Raw genomic sequence first — 18,614 nt, forward strand, 5'->3', positions numbered from 1 at the left:
GTATGATCCTCCTGCCTCTGCCTCCCAAGTGCTATGATTAAGGGGCCCCTGAGGAATTGAACCTGGGTTCTTTGGCTTTGCAGGCAAGTGCCTTAACTGCTAAGATATCTGTTCAGACCTAAAAACCTTTTTATTGACAGCTTCCATAATTACAGACAGTAAACCATGGTAATTCCCTCATCCACCTTATTCTCCCCCTCTCAAATTCACCCTCCATCAAAATCTCCTTCCCATTTCAATTAGTCTCTCTCTTGTTTTGATGTCATCGTTTCCTCCTATTATAAAGGTCTTGTGTAGGTAGTGCCAGGCACTGTGAAGTCATTTTGTGTCTGGAAGATTGCATTGTAAGCAGTCCTACCCTTCCTTTGGCTCTTACATTCTTTCCATCGCCTCTTCTACAACAGACCCTGAGCTTGGAAGTTGTGATAGAGATGTCTCAGTGCTGAACCCTCCACTGTCACTTCTTAGCCCTATGGTGACTTTTGAGTCATCTCAAAAGTCACCTCCACCTGAAAAGAGAAGATTCTCTAACCAAAAATGAAAGTAGCATTAATATGTGGGTATAAACATTAAGAGAAGTGCTTATAGGGTAGTTTGGTGGGTTTAATATATGTATTTGGCTAGACAGCAGCAGGTGTTACTCCCCTAGGGCTCATGACCTTCCCAGCCATAGGCTTTTGACTAGGTTTTCAGTACCAGGCATGTATTTTCTCCTATTGAGTGGGCCTCCAGGCCAATTAGAGAGCAGTTGGTTTCCCCCATAACAGACTTGCTACTATTGTACCAGCTGCCACAATTTGCCTGGCTGGCCAGTACTAAGGCTTGCAAAGTCCACTGCTGTTTATCACCACTGACTTCTCTGTCCCCTAAAGCTGCATGCAGGGAGCTTTTTCCAGCTTGCTGTAAGTTGGTCCACAGGGAGGAGGTTTTCAGTTCAGCTCCAGCTTGACTTCTCAGTGACCTGCAGCCCAAGCATGTGGAGTCTTCAGCAATAGGGTCTTACCTTCTATTCCTGGTGGGCAACCAAGAGCCTTTGCAGTGACCTGTAATGTTTTGGGGTATCAGGGACCTCCCTGGCCAACAACTCACTGGAAGGTATCCCATCCCAGGCACTGAAATATTTCTAGTAATAATCTATGGCTTCTGGGTATACCATTATCCAATGAAGTATTTATTTGAGAGAGAGTGGGAGGAAGAGAATGGGCACGCCAGGGCTTCCAGCCACTGTAAATGAACTCCAAACTCATGCACCATTTTGTGCATCTGCCTTTATGTAGCTACTGGGGAATCAAACTGAGGCCATGAGGTTTTGCAAGCAAGTGCTTAGCTGTTTCCCTAGCCCGGGAATTTCATTCCTTTTTATGGCTGAATAATAAATTTTGTTAACCTTTGTATGAATTGATGATTGTGATATTTTTACTTTTTGACAATTAACATAATGCTTTTATGAACACTCATGTAAAATATTTTGCTGGGCATGGTGGCGCACACCTGTTTTTTAAGAACTTTATTTGATAAATATATTGCAAATTGATCATATTTCCATTGGGTTATACTCTTTTTTTTTTCCAAATTTTTATTAACAACTTCCATGATTATAAAAAATGCCCCATGGTAGTACCCTTTCTCCTCCCACTTTCCCCTTTGAAACTCCATTCTCCATCATATCCCCTCCCCATCTCAATCAGTCTCTCTTAATTTTGATGTCATGATCTTTTCCTCCTCTTATGATGGTCTTGTGCAGGTTGTGCCAGGCACTATGAGATCATGGATATCCAGGCCATTTGTGTCTGGAGGGAGCACGTTGTATGGAGTCCTACCCTTCCTTTGGCTCTTACATTCTTTCCAGGTGGCACACACCTTTAATCCCAGCACTTGGGAGGCAGAAGTAGGAGGATTGCCATGAATTCGAGGTCACCCTTACACTACAGAGTGAATCATTCTGAGCTAGAGTGGGCCCCAACCTTGAAAAAAAACTTTTTTTTTTTTTTTGTGGCATTGCATGTTTAATTTTCTTTGGGTATGCCTTAGCGTAAAATTGTTTGGTCATATGGTAACTTCATGCAGAGCAGCCAGCTTTTTTCCAAAGTAGTTGCCTTAGTTTACACCCCACCGGCAATTTATAAGGGTTCTAGTTTCTGTACACACAAAGCTTATTTTTTTCTTTTTGATCTTAGTCATCTACTGATATGAAGTGGCATCTTGTGCATTTACCTAATGACTAATAGTGTTGAGTAGCTGTTCATTTGCTAGTAGAGCAGTTTTGTATTTCCTTTGGCATGGTGGCGCATGCCTTTAATCCCAGCACTTGGGAGGCAGAGGTAAGAGGATCGTCATGAGTTCAAGGCCACCCACCCTGAGACTACATAGTGAATTCCAGGTCAGCCTGAGCTAGAGTGAGACCCTACCTTGAAAAACAAAAACAAAATAATTGGGTTGTCTTTATGTTATGTTGCAAGAGTTCTATAATATATAGAGATAGATAATATAAATATTATGTATCTATATGTATTTTTTGGTTTTCCAAGGTAGGGTCTCGTGTAGCTCAGGCTGACCTGGAATTCACTATGTAGTCTTAGGGTGGCCTCATGGCAATCCTCCTACCTCTGCCTCCTGCTATAAAATATGTTAAAAGGCCAGGTATGGTGGCACACACCTTTAATCCCAGCACTTGGGAGGCAGGGGTAGGAGGATTGCCATGAGGCCACCCTGAGACTACATAGTGAATTCCAGGTCAGCCAGGGCTAGAGTAAAACCCTACCTCAAAAAACAAAACAAAACAAAAAGCAAAAAAAAAAAAAAAAAAAAAAGAAAGAAAGAAAAAGAAATTTTTTACTGGTGGTTATTTTGAGATAGGGTGTTAATGTAGCCAGGTTGGTCTAGAACTCAGTGTTCAGCCTTATCCTCTCCAGTGCTGGGATTACACTTGAGTGCCACGATGCTTGCTTGGCTCATGAGGACTTGGTTTATGAGGACAATCTCAAGTGTTGTTCCTCTGGGTCTGTCTACCTTTTTTTTTTGGTGGGGGGAGGGAGTTTTGAGGTGGTCTCACTTTAGCTCAGGCTGACCTGGAATTTACTCTGTCCTCTCAGGGTGGCCTCAAACTCATGAGATCCTCCTACCTCTGCCTCCCAAGTACTGGAATTAAAGGCGTGTGCCACCATGCTAAGCATAATATATGTGTGTGTGTGTGTGTGTGTGTGTGTGTGTGTGTGTATATATGTATATATATATATGTATGTATTTAAAGTTTTTTTTTCGAGGTAGGGAGTTTCACTCTAGCTCAGGTTGACCTGGCATTCACTATGTAGTTTCAGAGTGGCCTTGAATTCACCATGATCCTCCTATCTCTGCCTCCGGAGTGCTGGGATTAAAAATGTGCGCCATTTTTATTTAATTTTATTTTTTGGGTTTTCAAGGTAGGGTCTCACTCTGGTTCAGGCTGATCTGTAATTAACTATGTAGTCTCAGGGTGGCCTTGAACTCATGGCAGTCCCCCCTACCTTTGCCTCCCAAGTGCTGGGCTTAAATGTGTGCACCACCATCCTTGGCTAAAATATATTTTTAAAGAAAGTGTTACAGGGCATGCACCACCTTGTGCATCTGGCTTACGTGGGTCCTGGGGAATCGAGCCTTGCACTGGTGTCCTTAGACTTCACAGGCAAGCGCTTAACTGCTAAGCCATCTCTCCAGCCCCAACTTCAGGGTTTTTATCAGTGAAGTTCGAAGCAGGGAAGTTTAATAAGGTCTGGAGAACAGAACAAATGAAGTGAGCCCCGCCCCTTTTTTGTTTAGTGTTTCAAGGTAGGGTTCACTCTAGTCCAGGCTGACCTAGAATTCACTATGTAGTCTCCATGCCTGGCTCCATTGTCTTTCTTTTTTTCAAGGTAGGGTCTCCTTCTAGTCCAGGCTGACCTGGAATTCACTATGTAGTCTCAAAGTGGCCTTGAATTTACTTCGATCCTCCTACCTCTGCCTCTGGAATGCTGGAATTAAAGGCGTGCACCTCTACGCCAGGCTCCACTTTCTTTTTGATTGGAATGTTGTTCTAGAATGCCTCGGTGTAATTCTAAGTAACTGAAAATTTGAAGTATATTTTCTCACGATTGCTAGTTTCCTCCCTCCCTCCCTTCCTCCCTTCTTCTCTCCCTTCTCTCCCTCCCTCCCTTCCTTCCTCTTTCCTTCCTTCCTTTCTTTTCTTAAAAAAAAAAGCAGAGGTTTTGACAAGCTTTTTTTCAGATGCTTCACTAATAAGCGTAACCATGGATTTCAGAATTATGAAAGGAGAAAATAACTCAAGTAGGTTTGTTTGAGACCCTGGGTCTCCACCCTGGAATTAAGTGCCACTGAAAATAACTCTGGAATAAAGGGTTTTTATGTGGCAGGAGTAGTGACTTACATGGATTCCTCCTTTGGCAACTTTTCTGTGGGTATAAAATTGTTTTACTTTTCTTTTGGTTGCATTTAAAATTTTTTTCTCAACGCTGGTCGTAAGTGAAGAACTTTTTAGGTGGCTAACTGTCCCAGGACACCAACAAGTAACTTGCTAGTGGCTGTTATTTCATGTTGATTTGTTACTTTAAAAAAAAAATTTTTTTTTGTTCATTTTTATTTATTTATTTTTGAGAGTGACAGAGAAAGAAGCAGATAGGGAGAGAGAGAGAGAATGGGCACGCCAGGGCTTCCAGCCACTGCAAACGAACTCCAGATGTATGCGCCCCCTTGTGTATCTGGCTAATGTGGGTCCTGGGGAATCAAGCCTTGAACCAGGGTCCTTAGGCTTCACAGGCAAGCGCTTAACCACTAAGCCATCTCTCCAGCCCGATTTGTTACTCTTGAGATCACTGAATATACGAAACACCTGTCTATATATGAGCTTTGCTAGGTGGTTGGCTTTCTTTTGAATGAAAATTTGCTCCAGAGAAAGCAGATACCTGTTGCAACAATTGAAACGGGGAAAGAAGAGTCAGCAAATTTCTATATGCTTTCATATAGAAGAGATTTCCCAATTAGCCAGCTTTTGTAGGCTTAACCTTGTTGCCCTAAAGTAACCCAGCATTTCATTGTGTATTCCATTAGGGTTTGGAGCTCAGTGCCAGAAAGGAAGGACTGAGGTTGAATGTGACAGGAATACTCAGAGGACGAAGCTCATAGTCCGGTAACAAAGTGCTGCTTCATAGGCTAGCTCCAAAATAGCCTGCTTCCCACCGTGGAGCATGATAGAGGGGCAGCAGCCGCTCTTCTGAGCCATGGCTCAGGTCCTGGCGTGAGTGCTTCCATGGTCAAGGCGATTCCATTTAGAATTGATGTTTAGAAGAATATTGCCTTGGCAGATATTATTTACCCCGTGCAACAATTTTTCAGCAATGTTTGGAAGAAGTTTCTTTTTACTATATTGAAGGAAATTTTCCTCTCTAAACAGGAAGGTGGTCTGCATTATAGACATCTAATCCTTGCAGTTCAAGTTAATGTTTTGCTTGGGTGCTGTGGTTTTGAGTGATTAAGAGACAGAATTCTGCACTGGGTTTAGAAAAACTCACTTTGGACTAGATCCCTACCAATGCCCTGAAGGTTGGAAGTGTTATGGCTCAGAGGCCCCTTCAAGGGCTTGTGGAAGAACCCCCAAACCGTAAGTTTTAAGAGTTATAAATAACCTTGAATGTGGAAATGCATAGCAAATAGACACATAATTAGCAAGTCAGGAGTTTGACTAGAAGGAATAAATTAACTCTAGTCACTTGATGGAATGAGGTTATGGAAAGGAACACAGTTTGTTTTAGATAGTTGTAATTGTGATGTGGAAGTCAGCCCAGGGAATGATTGTCAGACATGGTGTCATTCTCACGAATAGATCAAATTATTTCTCAGGTTTATATTGTATTATGTTATTTTCCTACCCTGTTTAAAGAAGTAGGTGCTCAAAAATATAAAGGCTACAAGAGTGACAAACAGAACAGCCTCTCAATATACCTCAAAGCCATCCAGGTCCCCTTCCATAAGCGGATATTAGCAATGTCTGGTATGTCTCCACCCCCCATGCCGGAGCTTGAACACAGCCTCCTGAGTGCTAGGAAAACCCTCAACCACTGAGCCACACCCCGGCCCTCCTGAGAGATTTTGTGTTTATACATTTAATGCCAGCACTGACGAGGCTGAGGATTGCAGTGAGCTTCAGAGTGAGTTCTGGGTCTGCCTGGACTAGAGTGAGACCCTGCCTTGAAAACAAACATAAACAAAACCAAGTAAATGTATATACCTTTTATTCTAGCTAGTCTCCTAAAAGATTGCAGAAAATAGTGTAAACCTGTACCTTAATTTTTTTTTTTTTTTTTTACTATTGAATCCCACATAAGTAGCTTTTTCCTTTCTCATTCTTCCTTATATGAAAGGGTACCATTTGAATTATTTTAAATTTTTGCTAAAGGTGTGCACCATCATACCTGGGTTGGATTTTTTTTCTTTGAAGCAGGGAGGCAGGGCTCACTCCAGCCCAGGCTGGCATGAAACTCACTCTGTAGCTTCAGGCTGGCCTTGAACACATGGAGATCCTCCTACCTCAGCCCCTCAAGTGTTATGATTAAAGGCTTGTGCCTCCACATCCAGGACCCCCCTTTTTTTGTTTTTTCAAGGTAGGGTCTTGCTGTAGGGCTGACCTGAAATTAGCCATGTAGTCTCAGGGTATCCTTGAACTTCCTGCGATCCTCCTACCTCTGCCTCCCTAGTGCTGAGATTAAAGGGGTGTGTCACCATGCCTGGCTTTAAAGAAATTTTAAGACATGTTCTCTCATATCCCAGGCTGGCGTCAAACTTACTATATAGCCAAGGATGACCTTGAATTTGTAATCCTTATGCCTTCACCTCCTGAGTGTCACCACCTCTGCTTTATGTCATGCTGAGGATTAAACCCAGGGCTTCATGCATGCTAAGCAAGTACTTTACTCACTGAGCTGCATCTTCAGTACCACAGGTTTTTAAAAAGCCTTTTGTTGCAACCTCCATACATACACACAATGTACACTGATTATAATCCCCTCTTACCACCCTCCTTTGTCCTTTATCTAATTCTCCTACACTGAACCCTTCTTTTTTCCTAGTCTTCCAGAGAAGCTTTTATGTTAGGGTTGTAATTGTCATAATAGAAACTTGTTATATTGTTTAAATGAAATCTGTATAGTGTATTCACAATTATCTTATTTAAGCCTCTCTGTAATCCTGTAAGGCAAACACAGAATTTCATATTCTTTTTTTAAACTTATTTTTATTTACTTATTAGAGAGAGAAGGCAAGAGAGAGAGGGAGAGAATGGACGCGCCAGGGCCTCTGGCCACTGCAAACGAACTCCAGATGCATGTGCCATACATGGGATCTGGAGAATTGAACCTGGATCCTTAGGCTTTCAGGCAAGTGCCTTAACCGCTAAGCCATCCCTTATATTTTTTTGTTTCTATTTTTACAGTACTGAGGATTGAACCTATCCTTATGTGGACCTGTCACTGTACCCCTGAGTTCTGCCCTAGCCTCAGCCCAACATTCTGTATGAAGGAAGGGTACTCTTTCAGAATTAGGTTAATTGCAGTTGCATAGGTAGAGAGAGAAGCAACATCAGAGAACTCCTATTTGAGCATCTTTCCATTTACCTAAGATACAAACACTTGTGGGTCTGTAAGGAAGCAGGGGTGGGAGAATAAGAGGCAGTAAACTTGGGCAAGGCGAGCTTGAGAGAGGGAGATGCACCTGTCACATTAGAAATCAAGATCCAGTTTTCCAGGCATGAGAAGAGCTGGACATCAGCCTATGACAGGGACAGAAAGGTATTTAGGGACTGGCAGAACATCATGGTTTCACTGCTGTCTTGGCGTATAGTAGTATGGTAAGCCAAGGCATGGTGGTTCTTGAGAAATGGGATTTATTTTTATAATAATAATAATAATAATAATATTATTATTATTGTTTTTTGGTTTTTCAAGGTAGGGTTTTGCTGTAGCCCAGACTGACCTGGTATCTCAAGTGCTGGGATTGAAGGTGTCCACCACCACGCCCTGCAAAACTTGGGATTTTCAGAACTCCTTAAAAAAAAAAAAACTGGGGTCCAAGTGACATCCAAAATTTGTTAAGGGCATTCATTTACAGAGACCATAAAAGAGCAATTCAGCTCATAATGAAAACACAGGATTTTCTTAGAGGCCCCAAGGGTAAGGAGGGGTGATAACAAGGCCTGCTTGTAGTTTTAGTCAGTTTTGACGCAAAGCAGAGCCTACTTCCTTTAGAGATCTGGTCTTTCCTGCGTAGGTAAGTTATCCAAAACTGGATGTAGAGAGATACAGGAATGTGAAGGCAACTCAGACTTCCATTTTACAGTTAATCCTATTTGGAAACTAGCCTTCTCTTTATTGCCATTTGCTAAGTGCCTATTACATTCTCTGTACTTGATCGAATTCCTCCCAAACAGCCTTGCACAGTGAGTATATCTGGTTTCTGTGGAGGAGGCAGGTGTTGAGTTGGATAACTTGTTCAGTTATAACGTGTGTGTGTGTGTGTGTGTGTGTGTGTGTGTGCGCGCGCGTGCGCACACACACACACATATTTTAAGTAGTAGAGCTGAGCATTGTTGGTGGGTCTGTATGATTCTAGGGCTCTGGTCTTTTTAGGTGCTAGGTGACAGAACTGCAAGTGGAATCCTATTTTAGCTGTCTATTACCAGAATCTCACCATTGTCTTTATAAATGTGTTACTATGTAAGCAGACATCTTGCCTGTTAAGGCTGATTTGGGCTGAGTGACTAGAAGGAATGCTAAGGGAAATGACCAATGCAGATCTAAAAGCTGCCCAGACTTACTCTGAATCTGTCTATGAAAGATGTGTAGATTAAAGATAAGCTTTGTAGTGCCTCCTTCCGTCATTTGGCTAGATTTCCTAAAGTTCTTCTACATTGAGACTACATAGCTACCATTGAAGACCAGAGCTGGTGGTAGCCCATTCCCCAGACTTTTGGTGTGGGAGGTATTGTCTCAGATTTATGTATCCTGAGATATATAATCATAGTCATGCTTCTCTGATTCTGAAATTTGAGGAGGAGAAAACTTCATTTAACAAATTTTAGCTTTGAGTGATAGGTACCTCTAGTCTTTATTGCTTCAACCTCTTAGCATTATCCTGCAGAATATTCATGTATACTTTTTGTAATACCTTTGATGTACTTCCAACTACCATTGGAAGGGGAGTGTTAGTATGGGAGATTGATGTTTTAGTGAAATAATCACTTGGAAACTGTGATTCAACGTTAGTCACTGCCTTTTCTGCTAGGTTATATTCGCCTGTCTCTTGCCTTAATTGTGGTGAGTCTTAATCATTTGATTATGCAAGTACCAGAGACTGAACTAGTGTTAACCCAGTCCTGTTTCCAGGTAGTAAAAATATTGGGAATAAATCATTCATTTAACCAGGTGTGGTGTCACACGCCTTTAATCCCAACACTCAGGAGGCAGAGATAGGAGGATTGCTGTGAGTTCAAGTTTAGAGTGAGATGCAGTTCTTTCTGAGCTAGAGTGAGACCCTACCTTGAAAAAACTAAAACTAAAACAAAAACAGTAATCTCCCCCATAAAATTTGTTTTCCTAGTAATTCTCTTTTGTTTTTGTTTTTGTTTTTTTTCAAGGTAGGGGCTCACTGTAGCCCTGGCTAACCTGGAACTCAACCTGTGGCCCCAGGCTGGCTTCCAGAGTGCTGGGATTAAAGGCATGCAACACTATGCCCGGCCCACTTTAAAATTTTTTATTTTATTTATTTATTTTATTTTATTTTATTTTTTCAAGGTAGGGTCTCACTCTGGCTCAGGCTGACCTGAAATTCACTCTGTAGTCTCAGGGTGGCCTCGAACTCTCGGCGATCCTCCTACTTCTGCCTCCCAAGTGCTGGGATTAAAGGCATGCGCCACCACACCCAGCTAAAATTTTTTTAAAAATTTATTTATTCGCAAAGATAGGGAGGGAGGGATGGAAGGAGAGAGAGAGAGAATGGGCCTACCAGGGCCTTTTGCTGCTGCAAACAAACTCCAGATACGTGCATCACTTTGTGCATCTATTTGGCTTTAAGTAGGTATTGGGGAATTGAACCCAGGCTTAACTGCTGAGTCATCTCTCCAGCCTGCTCTCTTTCACTTCTTTGGCCCTTGGGGACCATTCCTTTCAGCTGCATTGCATCACACCTGGTTCACACCGTCAGTGCACATTAGTAGTTTTACCAGCTAGACTATAAATTCCTTAAAGGCAGAGATTGTTTCTAGTTGTTGTTTTCCATAATGTCTAGCCCAAAGAAACACATAATTCAGAGGGTTTTGATTCAGTCTGCCCTTCTGAAATATCATACTTATCAGTTCTTGAGGCTTAGATGCAGGGGATGAGATTTCGTATGTCCTTTTGTTTTGTTTGAAGGCTGACACTCACTCTAGGCTGATCTGGAACTCACTCTATAGCTCCAGGATGGCCTTGAATTCCAAGAAGTCCTAGCTCTGCCTCCAGAGTGCTGGGATTATAGATGGATGTGAGTTACCGTGCCTAGCCATCTGTTTGTCTTAAAAAATTCTTCTAGTGGCTGAAGATGAAGCCCAGTGATAGAACCTGCCCTTATGTGCAAGGCTCTGAGTTTAATCTCTAGCACCCAAATAAATAAGTACAATTTCTATGCTGGGTATGTTGGGGCATGCCTGTACTCCCTGCACTAGGCAAGAAGTTTGCCTAGCCTGCCCTATATAGTGAGTTTCAGAATCAGCCAGGGTTATAAAATTACAAAATGAGACCCTGTCTCAAAAACCAAAACCAAACCCCAAAACATGCAAACAAAAACTGCCTTCTACTTGCTTGCTGACAAGTAGTATCTGCTTCTGACAATCTATGCTGAAATGAGTGAAAAAGACCTTATCTGCATTCATGTTATTTTCTGCTGCTAGCATTTGAGCTGATCATTGCCTCGCCTAGTTTCTTATCTAGAACTAAGCTAATGTTGAGCCCTTTGCACTATGCTGTAAAATTTTGGAACTTGGATATTTCATCACTGTACCTTCATGAAGTGTTAAAAGTCGCTCACTTCAAGTACATGCTGACAGCGTAATAACTTAAAATTTAAATTGAACTCTTCAGAAAGATTAATAGAAATAAAAAATAATCTTGCACTGGGCCAATATTGTTTTACATGTATATGATATTAAAAGTGAAAACTTTTCCCGAGTAGTGAGTGGATATGGCAATTTACGTGTGAAGGAAGGAAGCTGTGTAATTGAAGTGAATGTTTTTCTGAGTGTGTTGAAGGCTCTGAGGCAATGGCAGGCTTCAGGGCTGAGAATTAGAAGGGATAGTCTCTTTATTAGGAACTAGAGGGGAAGGCACTGAAGGATGGAAATGCTCTTTTGCCGTGTCACACCTAGAAGTTAAGGTAAATGTATGACGTTGGGGGGGGGGGGGAAGCACCATGCAGCAAGAGAAAAGGAAACTATTTTCTCCCTGAAATTGCCAAAAAGTTGTGTGACAGTGTATGACAATTGAATGAATTTAACATTGACTGGATATCTGGTTATAAGGACTTATTGTGTTTTTCTAGGTGGGCTAATGAATATTGTCATAGTGAAAAGAACATGTACTTACCTTTTAGGAATCTCTACTGAAGTGTAGCTGGATGACAGCATATGTGTTAGATCGTTTTGCAATTAAGTGGTCAGGAGGGCTGGAGGGATGGCTTAGCAGTTAAGTTGTTTGCTTGCAAAGCCAAAGGACCCAGGTTCGATTCCCCAGGACCCACATTTGGCTAGATGCAAAAGGGGCACACACATCTGGAGTTTGTTTGCAATGGCTGGAAGCCCTTGCGTCTACTATTTCTGTCTCTTTCACTGTTAAGTAAATAAGTAAATAAATAAGAATAAAATATTAAGCCAGGCGTAGTGGCACATGCCTTTAATCCCAGTACTTGGGAGGCAGAGGTAGGAGGATCACAGTGAGTTCAAGACCACCCTGAGACTCCATAGTGAATTCCAGGTTAGCCTGGGCTAGAGTGAGACCCTAACTTGAAACTCACCCCCCGAAAAAAGGAATACCATATTTTAAAAAAAGAAGTGGTCAGGATCATAGGCAGGAGTGGCCAGGAATTTATGATCTAAGTAGGCTGATTTGTACAGGAGGCTCATTATGTTATTTCTTACTACATATATATATAAGCCCCTGCAGACCAAAATATCCCAAAACTTACAGAAATAAGTTCAGTTTATCCTTCTGTCTTCTTTCTTCCTAACTCTAAATGAGATTGTTCCTGGTTTTGCTTGTAGGCTGGATCCTCTTTTCTCCTGACCTTGTTGAACCAATAACAAGACTTAATGTCAGTTGAATAATGAAGACTTGTTCTTAGTCAATAACAGAAGTGAGATACAAAGCTCTAAAATCAACTTCTCAATCCTTTTACTCTTTCTTTCTTTCTTTCTTATTTATTTATTTATTTATTTGAGGTAGGGTCTTGCTCTAACCCAGGCTGACTTGGAATTCATACTGTAGTCTCAGGGTGGCCTTGAACTCACAGTATTCCTCCTATCGCTTCCTCCCAAGTGCTGGCATGGAAGATGTGCTCCTTTTGCTCTTTCTAAAATTTTATCTGTTTTTGAATGCTTGGAGATGTTTTTCAGGAATTTGGACACTTCCTCTTTTTTTTTTTTTTTGAGATTCACATGAGATAAATCTTTTATTTTTTATATTTATTTTATGGGGGGGGGGAGGGAGAGAAAGGGCATGCCAGAGCCTTTAGTTGCTACAAACAAACTCTAGATACATGCTCCACCTTGTGCATCGTAGGCTTAAATGGGTCCTGGGGAATTGAAGCTGGGTCCTTTGGCTTTGCAGGCAAGTGCCTTAACTGCTAAAACCATCTCTTCAGCCCCTGGACACTTCCTCTTTTTGTTCCTTTTATCGTTCTTCTCAGGTGTCACTGTGGGAATTGTCAGCTGTCTAGGCACTGGAAGTTGTGTTGTTTAGTTTACAGAAGACACTACAATGGAGTTAGAGAATGTGGTAGTTTGAATGTATGTTATCCATAGACTCAAGTGTTTTAATAAAGCTTGTAACTTGGGTCTCTAGCCATCTGGCTGGAGGGAGGTATCACTAGGGATGTATCCTGGGGTCTAGACCTTAAGGTATGTTTGGCGATAGATCTGGTTTTCAGCTCAAAGGTATGCAGAAAAAAACTTCAGATGCATGTGTTACCTTGTGCATTTGGCTTGTGTGGGTACTGGGGAATTGAACCTGGGTCCTTAGGCTTTGCAGGCAAGCACCTTAATTACTAAGCCATCTCTCCAGCCCTGCTTTCATCTTTTTTTTTTTTTTTTTTTTGGTTTTTCAAGGTAGGGTCTCACTCTGGTCCAGGCTGACCTGGAATTAACTCTGTAGTCTCAGGGTCTTAGGTGGCCTTGAACTCATGGTGATCCCGCTACCTCTGCCTCCCGAGTGCTGGGATTAAAGGCGTGCGCCATCACGCCCGGCTTTGCTTTCATCTTTTAATATATTTATTTGAGATAGAAAGAGGCAGAGGGAGAGAGAAATAAAGAAAGGGAGTGAGTGAGTGGATGTACCAGGGCCTTCTGTCATTGTAAAGAAACTCCAGATTCATATACCACATGTGGCTTTACGTAGGTACTGGAGAATTGAGCATAGGCCATCAGGCTTTGTATACAAGTGAGCTCTTTGCATATTAAATATGGTGTAATATAACAAGCTTTATAAAATGCAGCCTTCAGTCTGGCATAGAAGACAAAGATTGATCAACAGGAATAGCAGAGGGTATTTTATAATAAATATGTATCCTTGATGATGAACAAGTGGCCCAGGTTAGCCTCACTCAGACATTTTTTTTTGATATTTTTATTTTTATTTATTTTTTTGAGTGGGGAGAGAATGGGCACGCTAGGGCTCCAGTCACTGCAAATGAAGTCCAGATGTGTGCACCCCCTTGTGCCTCTGGTTTACTTGGGTCCTGGGGAATTGAACCTGGGTCCTTTGGCTTTGCAAACACCTTAACTACTAAGCCATCCCTCCAGGCCCTCCCCCCTTATTTTTTGGTTTTTGGAGGTAGGGTCTCACTCTTGCCCAGGCTGACCTGGAATTCACTATGCAGTCTCAGGCTGGCCTTAAAATCTAGGCGATCCAGCCACCTCTGCCTCCCGAGTGCTGGGATTAAAGGCGTGCACCACCATGCCTGGCTTCCCCCCCCCCCCCGCCCCTTTTTAATTAAGTAGAAACAGACTTTTTTTGGTGGGGGGGTAGGGGAGAAAGAAGTATGATGCTGGGGATTGAATATCCAGGGTCTAATCACATGCTAAGCAAGTGCTTTACAATTGAGTCATGTCCTGAGCACTCATTTTGCTTTTTATTTTGAAATAGGGCCTCTTAAGTTTCCTAGACTAGCCTTTAGTGTTTACTCTAGCCCAGACTGGCTTTGACCTTGTGATCCTTATGCCTCAGTCACTTGAGTAGTTGGGATTATAGACCTGTATCACCAGGCCCGATTCGACCTAAAACTCTTGATTCTGTCTTAGCCTGTAGAGTGCTGGGATCACAGGCATGTGCCACCATGCCCATTTCTTTTCCTGAGATTCTTTGTAGGAGCATCAAATGATTTGAAAGCACCTATTGGAAGGGACTATAAACAGCTTAGGTAACATGATAATTTTGTGTGTGTGTGTGTGTGTGTGTGTGTATACATACATACACACACACAAAATTAGTTTTTGTTGTTTTGTTTTGGTTCTTCAAGGTAGGGTTTTGCTCTAGCCCAGACTGACCTGGAATTTACTATGTAGTCTCAGGCTGGCTTTGACCTCACAGAGATTTCTAGCTTGGCCTCCCGTTGTTGGGATTAAAGGTGTGTGTCACCGTGCTTGACACTTGTATAGAATTTTTTTTTTAAATTTTATTTATTTATTTATTTGAGAGCGACATACACAGAGAGAAAGACAGATAGAGGGAGAGAGAGAGAATGGGCGCGCCAGGGCTTCCAGCCTCTGCAATCAAACTCCAGATGCGTGCGCCCCCTTGTGCATCTGGCTAACGTGGGACCTGGGGAACCGAGCCTCGAACCGGGGTCCTTAGGCTTCACAGGCAAGCGCTTAACCGCTAAGCCATCTCTCCAGCCCCTAGAATTTTTTGTTTTGTTTTTTTGAGGTAGAGTCTCACTGTAGCTCAGGTTGACCTGGAATTCACTATGTAGTCTAAGGGTAGCCTTGAATTCACAGCGATCCTCCTACCTCTGCCTCTCAAGTGCTTGGATTAAAGGCATGCACCACCACTCCTGGTTTACTTGTATAGATTTTCCCCCCAAGATTTATTTATATTTATTTGGTTTTTGTGATAGTCTCCTATTTCCCAACTCACTCTGTAGCTGAGGATAACATTGAATTTATAATCCTCCTGCCTGCATTTTCTAAATGCTGGGACTACCAGTGTGTGCCATCATGCCTGGTTTATGTGGTACTGGGTATAGGACCCAGAACTTCATGGCTGCTCTAAAAGCGCTCTGCCATATACCTCCAGCATCCTTTCCCTCAAGGGTCTCATGCTAGCCTATGCTCACCTGGAACTCACTCTGTATCTCCAGGGTGGCCTCAAACTCTCAGCCATCCTTCTTACCTCAGCCACAACTGGAATTAAAGGCATGTGGCACCATATATTTTTTTGAAACAGGGTTCAATGTAGCCCAGACTGGCCTTGAACTCTTGATCTTGCCACTACCTCAGAAGTGCTGGTATCTTTTAAAGTGTGTGTCACTACACACAAAAATCTTTTTTATGTTTATTTTTCGTTTTTTTAAGGTAGGGTTTCGCTCTAGCCCAGGCCGACCTGTAATTCACTATGTAGTCTCAGAGTAGACTCAAACTCACAGTGATCCTCCTACCTCTGCCTCCCCAGCACTGGGATTAAAGGTGCGCACCACCACACCCAGCTTTCTTTTTTCTTTTAATTTTATTGTAAGCAGAGAGAGAGAAGAGAGACGTGGGTCCTGGGAAATTGAACCTAGGTCCTTTGGCTTTGCAGGCAAGCACCTTAACCATTAAGCAATCTCTCCAGCTCCTGTGTATCCCTTTCGTGGAGTTTTGTTCAACACTTTTTTCTATTTTATTAATTTAATTAATTTTTTATTTGTTTTTATTTTATTTTGGTTGTTCAAGGTAGGATCTCATTCTAGCCCAGGCTGACCTGGAATTCACTTTGTAGTCTCAGGGTGGCCTTGAACTCATGGTGATCTTCCTTCCTCTGCCTCCTGAGTGCTGGGATTAAAGACGTGGACCACCATGCCTGGCTTCTTTTAGCTTTTGAAAGTCCTTTCTCCCTTCTTCTCTTTCCATCCCTACCCCCTCCCACCAAAAACAAAACAAAAAACCAACCCACATAGATTCTGGCTGTGTAGCCCAGACTGGCCTCAAGTTTGTGATCCTCTATCTCAGTCTCCTAGGTGCTGGGATCACAGGTATGTGCTACCACATCTGGCCTCTCTTTCCTTCTCCTCCTCTCTGCTCCCCCACTTTCTTCCCTTCCCCTCCTCTCCCCTCCTCTTTCCTCCCCTCATCTTGGGCTGAGAATGTAGCTCAGTTAATTCAGTGCTTGTATAGTGTGTACAGAGCCTTAAATTTCATCTCCATTATTGCATAAACCCATAAACCAGTATGATAGTACACACCTATAATCTCAGCAGAAGTTCAAGGTTATCCTCTGCTACATAGTGAGTTCAAGGCCAATCTGGCATACATGGGGCCTTGTGTCAAAAAAGAAGAGGAGGGCTGGAGAAATGGCTTGCCAGTTAAGATACTTCCCTGCAAAGCCAAAGGACTCAGGTTTGATTCTTCAGTACCCACATAAAGCCAGATGTACAAGGGGGTGCATGCATCGTGAGTTCGCTTGTTAGCATTAGCTAGAGACTCTGGCATGCCCATTCTCTCTCTATCTCCATCTCTAATAAATAAATGAATAAAATACATATATTTATTAAATTAAATATATATTAAGTAAATATATATATATATATATATATATATATATATATATATATATATATACTTAAAAAGGTAGAAAGGCTTGTACAGATAGCTCAGTGGCTAAAGGTACATGCTTGCAAAATTTGCCATCACAGGTGCGATTCCCTGACACCCATGTAAAGTCAGAAGCACAGAGTGGCACATGCATCTGGAGTTCATTTGCAGTGGCAAGGGGCCCTGGTGCACCCTTTCTCTCTCTCTGCTCTGTTTGCAAATAAGTAAACAATATATTTTTTTTTTTTTTTGTTTTTTTGAGGTATGGTTTCACTCTAGCCCAGGCTTATCTGGAATTCACTATACTCTCAGGGTGCCCTTGAACTCACAGTGATCCTCTTACCTCTGCCTCCTAAGTGCTGGGATTAAAGGCATATGCCACCATGCCCTGCTAGAAATATATACATATATATATTTTAAAAAGTAGAGGGCTGGAGAGATGGCTTAGTGGCTGAGGTGCTTACCTGCAAAGCCAAAGGACCCAGGTTCGATTACCCAGGACTCACATAAGCACAAGGTGGCACATGTATCTGGAGGTCATTTGCAGTGGCTGGGTGCCCTGTGATGCCCATTCTCTCTCTCTCCTTCTCTCCCTCTCTTTGCCTCTTTATTCCTCTCTCTGTCTCCTTCCAATAACTAAAAATTAAAGAAAAAAAAGGTAGAGATTGGATCTTGTTATCCCACCTAGATCCCAGACTTTTGGGATCAAGCAGTTTTTCTGCCTCAGCAATTAGCTGGAACTACAGGCACAAACCACCATATCTTGCCCAATATTTTAGTTTTAAATCCACTTGGAATGTATTTCATTGTAACATGAGATAAATGTCAAGACTTTTTTTTTGTTTGTTTGTTTGTTTTTTGTTTTTTGAGGTAGGTTCTTACTGGAGCCCAGGCTGACCTGGAATTTACTATGCAGTCTCAGGGTGACCTTGAACCCACAGCAACCCTCCTACCTCTGCCTCCTAAATGCTGGGATTGAAGGTGTGTGCCAGCACATCCAACTTGTCAAGACTTTTTAATTTTACAAAAAAAAAACCAAAAAAAAAACATTGAAAAGCAGTTGTCATAGTAGTTTATCATTTTTACCCATTTATTAGAAGTGGTTGTGCTAAAAAAAAGTGGTTTTGCTAACGTAATACCCTTCAATTCTGTGTGCCTGCATTATTTATGTTTTTTATTTTTTTTATTTTTTTGAGGTAGGGTCTCACTCTAGCCCATGCTGACCTGTAATTCACTCAGTCCCAGGGTAGTCTCGAACTCACAGCAATCCTCCTACCTCTGTCTCCCAAATGCTGGGATTAAAGGGGTGCACCACCTCGCCTGGCTGGGGGATATTATTGAGATGCAAATTCAGTAGGTGAGAGTTGGGCCTGAGTCTGCATTTCCAGTGAGTTCCCAGGTAGTGCTGATCTGTGGGGTTCATAGGCCTTTGTGTAACAGAGGGCTAACATTACTGAACACTTAATTTGTTCTAGTCACTGTTCAAAGAGCTTTTACATGTTAGGACTCATTTAGCCATCCTACAGTTCCATGACGATTATCCCTAGTTCACCAGTGAAGAAAT

General features: G+C 42.2%; 1 protein-coding gene across 7 annotated transcripts in view; it reads left to right on the forward strand.

The window, feature by feature from the left end:
- Positions 1-18,614, forward strand: part of Sik3 (SIK family kinase 3) — a 286,449-nt gene that overhangs the window by 23,356 nt on the left and 244,479 nt on the right. The gene's annotated exons all lie outside the window — the stretch shown is intronic.

Source organism: Jaculus jaculus, chromosome 3 (assembly GCF_020740685.1).
Source record: "Jaculus jaculus isolate mJacJac1 chromosome 3, mJacJac1.mat.Y.cur, whole genome shotgun sequence".
Taxonomy (NCBI): Eukaryota; Metazoa; Chordata; class Mammalia; order Rodentia; family Dipodidae; genus Jaculus; species Jaculus jaculus.